Here is a 13050-nt window from a genome sequence, read left to right as displayed (position 1 = left end):
CGTCCCGTTTGTTTACTCAACGTGCCTACAGCTAAACCACTTTCTGTTTCTGTCCCCCCTGTCTATGCAGACCTCGCATTGGTCTTTGAAAAAAGGGAGGCTGATAGACTACCCCCACATCGGGATTATGATTGTGCTATAAACCTGTTACCTGGAACGATGCCTCCTAGGGGCAAGGTCTACCCGCTTTCTGAGAAAGAAAACCAGGTCATAGAGGAGTACATACAGGAATCCTTACATAAAAACGTTTTATCAGAAGGTCCTCCTCTCCGGCTGGTGCTGGTTTCTTTTTTGTTGCCAAGAAAGAGGGCGATTTAAGGCCATGTATAGACTATAGAGGCCTGAATAATATAACAGTTAAAAATGCTTATCCTATCCCTCTCATTACTGAGTTGTTTGACCGTGTCAAAGGTTCTAGATTTTTTACCAAACTAGACCTCAGGGGGGCTTATAACTTGGTTCGTATAAAAGAAAACGATGAATGGAAGACAGCGTTCAATACACACTGTGGGCATTACGAGTATCTAGTTATGCCTTTCGGACTGTGTAATGCTCCTGCTGTCTTTCAGGACCTCATAAATGATGTCCTTAGAGATTTACTACATGTCTGTGCCGTGGTCTATCTCGATGATATACTTGTGTTTTCTCCTGATCTGGAGTCTCATCATGCCCATGTGAGGAAGGTACTTAAGAGATTGCTACAAAATGGTCTTTATTGTAAATTGGAGAAATGTTTATTCGACCAAAAATCAGTACAATTCCTAGGGTACATCATTTCTGAACAGGGGTTCAGCATGGATCCTTCAAAATTAGAAGCCATGTTGTCTTGGCCTCTTCCTCAAGGCCTTAAAGCTATACAGCGATTTATAGGCTTTGCCAATTATTATCGCAGGTTTATTAAAAACTTTTCATCAGTCATTTCTCCTGTCACTAAACTGACTAAAAAGGGTTTGCACCCCAGGGTTTGGACTCCTGAAGCCATTAAAGCCTTTGAGACTCTCAAAAAGGCATTTGCCACTGCCCCTGTGCTACACCATCCCGATCCTTCCCTTCCCTTTGTAATGGAAGTAGACGCTTCAGAATCAGGTGTGGGAGCTGTATTATCACAAAGACTATCCTATAACGAACCCCTCCATCCCTGTTGTTACTTTTCTAAAAAATTATCTGATTCGGAGAAAAATTACGACGTCGGGAACAGGGAACTATTAGCTATTGTGATGGCTTTTAAAGAGTGGAGATACTTATTAGAAGGAGCCAGACACGAAATCCTGGTTATAACTGATCATAAGAATCTCTCCTATATAGCTGATGCTAAAAGATTGTCCTCTCGTCAAGCCAGATGGTCCTTATTTCTTTCACGCTTTCAGTTCATTATCACATATAGGCCTGGGTACCGTAATGTCAAGGCTGATGCTATCTCCCGACAATACGAACCTTTGGAGTCTATTGCCCCCGCTCCTGAACCCATTGTACCAACGTCTAAGATAATAGCCGCTACCCGTTTGGTTATTTCGTCCCTTTTCCTGGATGGTATCAAGGCATACCAAACCCAGGGGTTACCAAAACATACAAGGGTCTCCTTCAACAATTCTGGTGGCCTTCACTTAAGCAAGACATAGTGGATTATGTGCAGGCTTGTCGTGTTTGTGCACAGTGTAAGTCCCCTACTGTTAAACCCCCGGGTCTCCTGATGCCTCTGTCCGTACCCAAGAAACCATGGACCCACCTATCCATGGACTTTATTGTTGATCTTCCTTCATCCGATGGAATGACAGTAATTTTGACTGTGACTGATAGGTTCTCTAAGATGGCACACTTTATTCCACTCAAAAAACTTCCTTCTGCGGTTCAGTTGGCTCGGGTGTTTGCCAATGAGGTTTTCCGCTTGAATGGTATACCACAGGATATCGTATCCGACAGGGGTCCTCAGTTTGTCTCTCGGTTTTGGAGGAGCTTTTGTGCTGAGATGGGGATCTCCTTGTCATTTACCTCCTCCTATCATCCACAATCCAATGGAGCTGCCGAACGGGCGAATCAGTCTGTGGAGTTGTATTTACGCTGCTTCACGAATGCACACCAGGACAACTGGTCTCACCTCCTTCCCTGGGCTGAATTTGCCAGAAACACGTATTTTCTCTGACAAGGGAATACCCGCTTTGGACGAGCACCTAACCTCCTTACGGAAGATGTGGGATCAGGTCCATGCTACTCTTTCTCAAGTGGCTGTTGCTCAGAAGAGATTTGCTGATCGCCGTAGAGGTGCTGCTCCTTCTTATGTTCCGGGTGATAGGGTTTGGTTGTCCTCTAAGAATCTCCGCCTCAGAGTCCCCTCGATGAAATTCGCACCCAGGTTCCTACAAGGTATTGCGTAGGGTCAATCCTGTGGCCTACTCCCTGGCCTTACCTCCTTCCATGCGTATTCCTAACACCTTTCACACCTCCCTTTTGAAGCCCCTGCTCTGTAATCGATTCTCTGGTCCTCTCAGGCGCCGGATTCCCTCCGCGCAGTCTCTAGTGACGTGTACGATGTGGCTGCCCTGCTTGATTCTCGTTTTTCTCGGGGTCGCTTGCAGTATCTGGTTGACTGGAAGGGATACGGCCCTGAGGAGCGGTCCTGGGTTTCTGCCTCTGACGTGACCGCGCCCTCTTTGGTCCGCTCCTTTCTTGCGCGGTTTCCTTTGACGCCTTCAGCTTCCCGCCCGTTGGGCGGTCCTCGAGGGGGGGTTATGTCAGGGGTCCGCGGGCGGCTAGTAGGGGAGGCTGCTCGCAACTCGCAGCACTCACCCTCAGTCCCTCGCCGCCCGCGGTCTCCCCTCCTCCTACCTGTCGGCGAGCGGTGTCTCCTCTCCGCCGCTCGCCGCTCGCATCCGTCACGCCTCCCAGCGGCAGCATGTATAACGCTGCACGCTGGAAGGTCGTTGATTTATGCAAACGCGTTAAAGCAACAGTACCACAATCACAGTGGGAGGCTTAGATATCTCCCACATGTGATTGTTAATTCTGATTGGAAGTTATCCAATCAGAATTTAACCTAGGGTATTTATACTCACCTTTCCTGTTCCTCCCTGCCCTGTTGTGGTCTTTGCTGTATAGTATTGATTCTGAACTTGTGATTTCTGGTTACGTACTCTCTGGCTTGTTAATCTGACTTTGTGACTTTCTCCTACCCTTTGACCTCGGCTTGTTTATCGTTATCCTGTTTTCTGGTTCCCCTGACTCGGCTTGTCTCCTGACTATTCTGTGTGTGCTTAGCCCGGCCACTCTAAGGTCCGGGACGGCACCTTTTCTGTGTGTGTGTGTGTCTGTTAGCGTGTTGGGTTCCCGGAATCGTGACACTGAGAAGGGCAGAAGCCAAACATAAACACCCACGACACAGGGGCTCCAGGAACTCAGGGAACTGCGCCATAAAATATGGAACACAGCGATAAAAGAATTGGGCAGGGACTTAATCCATAAAAAACGCCTCTACTACGAATGATCAAATAAAATACTAGCCCTACTAGCCAGGGCACTGAACCCCAAACCGAAATTCCACATCATAACGGCGATCCGGGACACGAGAGGGCGGGTAACCCATAACCCTACAGAGATTAATTGGATCTTTAAAGAGCTCTTCTCCAAGATACACAACTACTCCCCGGAGCTTAACAGCGGCAACAAGGTCTATGTCCAAGCGGTCAGTGACTTTGTTGTCAAAACCAACCTGCCAACGTCGAACCCCGAGGCCCTGCTGACCTTGGGAGCACCCATAGAAGAAGAGGAGGTAGATAAGGCGATCACTGCCCTTAGGAGAAACAAAGCCCCGAGCCAGATGGCTTCGGCGGCGCCTACTATAGAATCATACGGGAAACACTGATCCCCCGTCTAGTGAAAGTGTATGCAGAATGGATGGAAGGTAGGCACTCAAACTCGAAAACACTCACAGGCGATATCACACTCATTCCCAAACCGGGGAAAGACCCAACGGAAGCAGTAAATTACCGACCCATCTCACTAATCAATTACGACGTGAAGGTGTTCGCGATAATACTGGCGACGCGGCCTAAACCCCTTCTGACAACCCTAGTCCATGCAGATCAGGTTGGCCTTGTGCCAATGAGACAGCTGTATGAGAACACGAGAAGAGGTGCGGATGTCATATGGTGGGCAATGAAGGCACGGACGCCCCCAGCATCCAGTCATTATGCCGGGACATACAAAAAATGGCAGGAAAAAACTATCTCCTGGATAGGCAGGCTCCACGCCATTAAAATGACGCTGCTTCCCCGCCTGCTCTTTTTATTCCAGGCACTACCTGTCAAAGTAACCAAACAAGACCTAAAGTCACTACAAAGAACCATAGATAAATTCATCTGGGCACAAAAACTACACCGAATAGCCAGACAGGTACTATAACGCCCGAAAGCCAGGGGCGGACTGGGACTCCCAAACCTGCTACCTGGCAGCACAGTTAACCCAGGTTGTAGCATGGCATTTCCAGGTGGGCTCCCATTGGTGGGTAGACCTAGAATCACACCTAATGAGCACTGACCTACCACAATTTTGGATCTGGGTGCTCAAATAGGATAGGCCGCCTCTTCGTACCACCTGTCCAGCGATACTTAATTCAATACGAATATGGGACCTGACAGCCACTAAGCATGCCCTAAAACACGCACCATCACCACTGACCCCGTACCTACGCAATGGAGCATTCGAGCACGGGCTGAGTGCACGAGACTTCCGGGGTATAGAGAACACGGGGATACAGAGATACGTCCACATGTACGACAATGGAACCTGAAGCGGATTGTATTAAGTCTGTCCTGTAATATTCATATATGACTGCATTCGTTTTATTGTATCTGTGTGTATATGCAAAAGATGTGTAATTTTGTATGTGGGTTCAGTAGTCTCATACGAATGGAAATGCCGAGCCATCAGGACACCCCAGTGAGAAGTGTGCGCCTCATTAAGCGTTCACACTTCTCACAAACCGCAGCTTAATTGGTAACTGTTAAGTGCCTGGGTGGCCGCCGGGCACCACGCGCGGTGGCTATCTTACGCATAAAGATCTCAGCGGTGTTTGGTCGTCGAGTGTCTGGAACTCAAATCGGACACTCAAACAACCGAACACCGCTGAGACCTCCAGAGTTCTGTAACTACCGAACGGAGGGACCAGGCAACCCCCCGTTCGGTAGAAACAAAGTGCCGAACAAGGGAAATACAATGCATGTAGTATTAAGTGTGGATGGCAAGGATTACTATACATTTTAACTGCCGAACGGAGACCGACCGCAGGGCCCAAACACATGGAACCTTTTTCGGATACCACCTTGTGTGCGGTCGGTCAAACTTCACCCTCCACCTAACTCCCAAACCCCTGGTCCGATCTGGGTGAATTTTGGATATATTATTTACCCAGATCAGGGCTACCTGGCGGTACCCCTAGAATTATGCTACCTACTGGTTTAGGGGTACATCCAGGTTTTGGGGAAATGTGTGTTACAGTTAAGGGGATTATGAGTCACATTGAGGGGAGGAGATGTGTTGGAGTTAACTGTAACTGTATTGGTTAATGTCCTAATGTTTGTAAATCCCTCCCTTGCATGGGAGAAACTCTTAAAAGGAGACTGTGGGAATAAACGTTGGATTATTTTGCCTGCTGGAATTACTACTCTATGGATCTATAATACTTGTTACTGAGCCTCACTGGGATCTTAAGTGGAGAATAGCTGTGGAATATCAGCTCTCCGCTACATTGGTTGGCAGCGCTGGGATCCAGACTCACAGAGGAACAAGAATTAATGGAGATTGATTACTCCACTTTAAAACGATCCACACTAAAAGATCTTCTGGAAGCAAGAGGTATTCCAGCCCGCAACAAAACAAAGGCAACACTTATCGCTGAAGTAATGGCAGAATACCGAACAGAGGATGATTCGGTTGCTGAACAAAGAAATGAGACAGACAGAACAGAACAAGAAGAATTCCAAAGGCAACTCCAATTCAGACTGTCATTTTATGGGGAAAATCCACCAACGGAAATTATCTCCAAAACAATGACAGAAGTTCAAGAATTTGTAATGCGGCAAAGGAGGCCACAAACACCAGAAAGAAACCCAGCAGTGTCTATGGTGCAAGAGGGTAAGCCAAAAATCCCATACCAGGCATTTAAAATGTATGTAGAAGCAGAGGAAGACATAGATGCCTTCCTCCAAGACTTTGAGAGACTGTGTGCATTACATAAAATACAGAGGGAAGATTGGGTACCCATCTTAGCAGGACAGTTATAAAGGAGGGCGGCTGAAGCCTACCGTACCATACCAGACGCAGAAATCAGAGATTATAGCCGTGTAAAAGAGGTTATCTTAGCCCGGTATGCTATGACCCCAGAAGCATACCGCAGGCGCTTCAGAGACTTAAAGAAGGCAGAAAAAGACTTGTATGCAGAATAGGCTTGCCGTTTACAAAGGGCAGCCCTCGGATGGGTACAGGCAAATCAGGCCCGGTCCATGGAGGACCTATTACAAATGCTGCTACTAGAACAGTTTTATGATGGGATCTCCGCAGATCTACAGGAGTGTGAGACCGTAACCTCAAATCTCTCACCGAAGCAGCTAAAAAGGCGGATGACTATATGGATGCCCGCCGGCAGCACAAGGTAGTGAGTGTTAAACCCGCTATACGAGCTCTAGGAGGGAACTCTTTCTCCACTAACACTCACCCCCCACCGAGACAACTGCCCCCACCAGCACCTGCAGCAGCTCAACCGAGGTCTCGCCCAACCACTTCTGTGCAATGCCACCGGTGCCAGAAGTGGGAACACTACCAGCGAGAATGCCCGCAGTCTAGAGACCGCTCCACCTGGATCCGACCAGGGCCACCACCACCACCCCCGAGAGCAGCAGCACACCATTACCAGGACGAGACACCCATCACATATGGCTCTGCAGTTCCAGTTACTTCTGTGTAACAGTGGGAGGTATTGCATGAAGCCAACCCACTGCAGGCACAGGTGGATAATTGGCAGCACCACAGGCAAACCATTTATCTGGAAGGAAAACCTATGCAGGGGCTCCGAGATTCGGGAGCCACTATCACCTAGGTCCAAAGCCACTTGGTCTCTGACAAGGCTAAAACGAATAAGACTGTGGCTGTCAGGGTTGCTGGGGGAGCCGTGTATCGGCTAAATACAGCAAGGGTTCATTTGCATTAGGTTGCGGGGTTAGGGACTGTGGAAGTGGGGTTGATGCCGCAATTGCCCGCTGAGGTGATACTGGGAAATTACCTGGGCAAACCTACGTCTGCATTTGAGCCCCAAACCACAACCACTGAGGAAGCACATCCAGTGGTCACCAGGCAACAGGCCCGCACCCAGGACTACAACACACTGCCGGAGGTCCAGGTAAGAGATCCTTCCCCTCCCCTAGACTGTGTCCCTTGGGCCCCTCCTGACGAATTTGCGGCAGAGGTGATCACTGACCCTACCCTACAGGTATATAGAGACAAAGTCACCTCTGACCAACCTGGGGCGGAGGGGGAAAGATTTGTATGGGATAAGGAGTTGTTATACAGGGAGTCAGATAAGCAGGTAGTTGGGTCAGACCCTGTTAAGACACCTTTTGTCTTAATAAGTAAGTCACTGTTTAGTCTACCTTCCCCTCTCACCGTATCAAGTCCTTGTTCGTATACTGTATAATCCACGAACCATAACCAGGGGAAGTAGTAATCTCTCGAGTAACGATATCCACCAAACGGCATAAGTTCCCAATAATAGTCCTTGAGTGTAAATAAGAATCCCCCCAATAACGAGACTGAAGCTCCGTGTTGAGGGTCAAAACAAGATCTGAGGACTGGAACATCCAGCCTGCTTTTTATTAGGAAAAGGCACACACAGGGCACTCCCAGGGGGAGGATGAAAATAACCAATTATACACAGGGTAACACCCCCACCTCTCCTCCCCTCAGATAATCACATAACACAATTAAACTGTACAATAATTCACCCCAGTTATGGATGTACCCCAAAACCAGGGGGTACACCCTTGAGTCCAGCACCGCTTGAAAGGTCTTGGTTAGGGGAACACTCTGTCCAAATCTTAGCCCATTCGGTTAAGGGGTTCGGGAGTTATGGACGATTGAAGTTTTGACCGACTGCACGGATTTTCTAGCCGAAAAGAGTTCCACAAGTTTCGGCCCTGCAGTCGGTCTCCGTTCGCCGGTTAAAATCACACAAAATGGGGGGGGCGTGTCTGGCTTCCGGTGTGAGCAGCCGCATGGAGTAGGAGCTCCGGCGTTAAACCGTCCTGAAAGCTACAATTCAAGCTACCCAAAGCGATAACTCAACAGATTACCTTACCTTATCATAGCAGAACTTCGGAGTAAGAAATATGTCTTATCCCAAGCAGCCGAGAACTCGAGAATCGGCCAAAATAAAGAAAAAAGACCGCCAAGTACTTACCCAAGATGGCGGCGTCGAGACAGAAACTATGTCGGACGGAGCTTCCGATCAAGAATCCATCTCTTCCAAATATACAGACTCTCCAGTGACGGAGAAGAGCCTCCATAAAATGCTGCAAGAGCTGAGAGCTACCATAAAAGCTGATTTCCAGCGTATTGACAAAGAATTGCGGAAAGAAATCACAAGCCTGGGCGACCGGACTAGCCACCTGGAGAATAAAACAGGAGACCTATGCAACGCCCATAACGAAGTTGTGGACAAGCTCCAATCACTATCAGATGAAAATGAAGCACTAAAACTGAAGCTGGCTGACCTGGAGGACAGATCCAGGCGGCAAAATATAAGATTCCGGGGTATTCCCGACGACATTTCCCACGATGCTCTCCCAGCGTATGTTCTTTCTATTTGCAAGGCCTTGGTCCCGAAATTACCAGACTCTGCTTGGGCCTATGATCGTATGCATAGACTCCCTCGACCGTCTCGTCTACCTCCTGAATCGCCCAGAGACGTGATAGTAAAATGTCATTACTATGTACACAAAGAATCCCTATTGTCAGCAGCGAGGAAAACGGCGAACCTTCCAGACCCACACTCTGCAATTGCTTTATTTGCGGACTTGTCTGCTGCCACCATGGCGAAGCGCAGAGAATTTATTACCATTACAAAAACTTTGCGGAACAACAATGTGAATTATAAATGGGGTTACCCTACAAAGTTGATCGTCTGGAGACAGGGATCAACCCGTGTTTTCAGCGACCCTAAAGAAGGTATGAAGACTCTCTCCGAATGGGGACTATGGCGACCAACAGGAGAAAATCAAGTGGCATCCGGGGAGAGATCTCCGAAGAAAATCCAAAATGAGTGGCACATGGCAGGAGCCCGAACCACAGCGAAATGAACTTTTACAGCTATCATGCACCACATATTTCGAGCAATATTGGTATAGTATTCCATTGTATGCTCCATAGAGGTCCCTATATTGTATGTGTACACCCACCTGGTAACTTAGTGCATATACCACGGCTAAGTCTTGCTATAGGACCATAGAAATAAGAGTAAAAGCGAATGTCAGCATTTTACACCCTGTCAATATGGTTACAACTTCCACCATTTATTTAGTTCTTGGTCGGAAATATTAATCACTTTGCAGGCCTTGGGTCTGAAGTTACCATCATGGGCTGTGTCACACGATATTGTCCCCTTAGAAGGCGTGCAGACGCTTCAGTCGACCCGCACCCTTGGCCATGCAGAAGGTTCAACTTTAAACACAATGTTCATGCTTTATTTATACTGTTTATTCTTTTACTGCCGTGATTAATGTAACATTGGCCCTTTCAAGGTGCTTTATATGTGCACAGGTCGCACTACGACTCACGTGCTATAATAGTAGGCTCCGTCTGATATCCAGACTTCCATTTTAAATTTTAATGTTTAGCTTCCGTTTAAACTTTTGACCTAGATTTAAAGCTAAGCTCGGTTATAAAACCACCCTGACCAATACAACCTAACGATTATAACGACTCCGAACTAAGACCAAAATTAACTTGTTACTATATACTGCAGTTGGACCCAGGTATATTTGTTGTGGCTACCAACCGTACTTTATTCGAATCACTTGTTATGTTGATGTTTAATAGTGATGTTTCCTAACATGAGCAGGGCGCGGCATACCCGCCATGTTACTACCCGTTAGGAAAACACGTTCTCTCTTTTTCTGCTTTTGAGTTATATACCACCAGGGCGGTAGGAGCTCCACGTTCCCACGTTCCCACCAACTTTTCAGGTCACCTCTTGAGTGCATCTTTCGGTGCACTCAATATGACCCTCTCTCATCTCCTTCTGAAGGGAGATAATTGTATATACTTTTGTTTGCTGTTCCCCTTTATTTTTCCCCTCTCTCCCCTTCCCCCCGCAATTTCCACACTCCTATACATGCTACCAATGGCAGATGCACTCATCATTATTGGCTTGCGAAGGAGGCACAAGCGCATCCCGATCATTTCGCAAGGCGGTTCATCTGTAAAACAAACATCCACTCAAATTACAGTTCAATTTTCTCATTTGCCCATCGGACGTTTCGGTCTTGTCATTAGCACTTTCTCTATACTGTTGTTGTTATGACTCGTAATACAATGAAGATTATGTCCCTCAACGTTAAAGGGCTTAATAGCCCAAACAAGCGGCGGCAGGTGTTACGAGACATGCATGCCTCTAATGCTGCAATCGTTTGCTTACAGGAAACTCACCTCCAAAAAAAAGGCCCGCCTAGGCTATACTCGCCACGTTACCCAACTGGGTTTCACGCACATGCACCAAACAAAACCAAGGGAGTTGCCATATTCTTCCACTCAGACTGGGCTTTCTCACTGTACAAGCAATATGTAGACCCAGCGGGTAGATTACTAATTTTAGTGGGTGAAATGAACGGAATAAAAGCTACAGTAGTATCCCTATATGCACCTAACGAAGCTCAATATCCTTTCTTAAAAAAAGCCTTTAATAAAATCTCCAAGCTTAAACAAGGACATTTAATAATTTGTGGTGACTTCAATTGCACCTTAGACCCCCAGTTGGACACCCAACGCACGCATAAAAAACCCCCCACTAAGGCATCTATACAGAATGGCAAACTATTTACCCACCTTCTACACACATCTGATTTATATGATGCCTGGAGAAATTTATATCCTACGGGCAGAGATTACTCCTATTTCTCACACGTCCACACAACTTACTCGCGTATAGACCTTTGTATTATAGACAAATCTACTCTACCATCTACTCTAGTCAGCCAAACCATAGGCCAGCGCACCTGGTCCGACCATGCCCCAATAGAAACCACCATCGAGGTCCCGTACCCCGCCAAGGGTCGGGGAAAGTGGAGGTTAAACGAATCACTTTTAGACTGTCCGAATAACCTTAAAACAATTGCTGCTGAATTAGACCACTATTTTCAGACTAACTCTACCGAACACACCTCCGTTGAAACACAATGGCTTGCCCATAAAGCAGTCATTAGGGGTGCATTTATAAAACTGGGCTCAAAAAACAAAAAACGCATCCAAAACTCCATGATTAAACTTACCCAACAGCTGGAAACATTGGAAAATTCCAATAAAACTTCCCCCTCCAAGTCCATATCCAAACAAATAGCTAAAATACAAGAGGCCATTCATCATCTACATGCAGACGAATATATTAACCATGCTCGAAAATTGAAACAACATTTCTACCATATGGGTAATAAAGCCGGCAAATTGTTGGCGCGCCAATTAAAATCTAAGTACATCCAGACTAAAATTCCCTATATTACATCCAAAGACGGAGTGAAATTGTTTAATCCTAACGATATTGTTAACGAACTATCTCACTACTACGAAGACCTCTACAATCTGGGTAAACACACTGACACGCACACACCCACTATAGAAGAAATTAAGCATTTCTTAACAAACATAACTCTCCCGCATGTCACATCGCAGCAAAACGAGTTGCTGAGCACACCGTTCACGACCGAAGAGGTTGAAACGGCTATCCGCTCCCTCCCCAAACATAAAGCCCCTGGCCCTGACGGCCTCTCCAATTATTATTACATCAAAATGGCATCACATCTGTCCCCTCACATTACAAACATGTTCAATGCAGTCCAAAAATCTGGGTCTTTCCCGCAAGAAATGCTGGAGGCATTCATCATAACTCTACCCAAACCAAACAAACCCCCTACGATCTGCAGTAACCTTCGGCCGATTTCACTCCTAAATGCTGATGTTAAATTATATGCCAAGATCATCGCTAACAGATTGAAACCTTTACTGCCCAATCTAGTCTCAGAAGAACAGGCAGGTTTCGTCCCAGGTAAACAGGTGGGAGATAACACCAGGTATTGCGTAGATATATTAGAATGGGCCATGAAGAAAAAAGTACAAGGCGTTTTTATGGCATTAGACGCTGAAAAAGCGTTCGATCGCCTAAATTGGTCATACATGGAAAGTACGCTATTGGCATTTCAATTCTCCAGCCCCTTCATTAATAGCATTAAAGCCCTATATTCAGCGCCCTCTGCCAAGGTGTTCAACACTGGTTTTCTTTCTCGTAGTTTTCCTATAACTAATGGGACTAGGCAAGGCTGCCCCCTTTCTCCCCACATTTTTATCCTATGCCTGGAAACACTGATCAGAGCGATCAAACAAGATCCCTTAATACCTGGCATACTCACGCCAGCAGGTGAAAAGAAGGCTGCACTTTTCGCAGATGATATCATGTTATTTCTTACCGAACCGTCTCTTTCAATTCCGCATGTTGTAAACAAATTGCTAGAGTATGGCAAAATATCGTACTATAAGAACAATATAGTTAAAACACAAATTCTTCCCTTTAACCTGGATACACAGCTGTTACACACACTTCAAGCCCAATATTCATTCGAATGGCGCAAAACTTCTATCTCCTACCTAGGTGTCAAAATAGCTCGAACAACGAAACAAACTATCCTAGAAAATCACGAAGTGGTACTAGCAAAAATCTCAAAACAAATTGCATCATGGGATGGGGCAAATGCCTCCTGGATAGGCAGAATTAACTCCCTAAAAATGATGGCTTTACCGCAT

This window comes from Pelobates fuscus, chromosome 3 (genome assembly GCF_036172605.1).
Source record: "Pelobates fuscus isolate aPelFus1 chromosome 3, aPelFus1.pri, whole genome shotgun sequence".
Taxonomy (NCBI): Eukaryota; Metazoa; Chordata; class Amphibia; order Anura; family Pelobatidae; genus Pelobates; species Pelobates fuscus.
The sequence above is the reverse complement of the archived record's forward strand: the minus strand, read 5'-3'. Positions refer to the sequence as shown.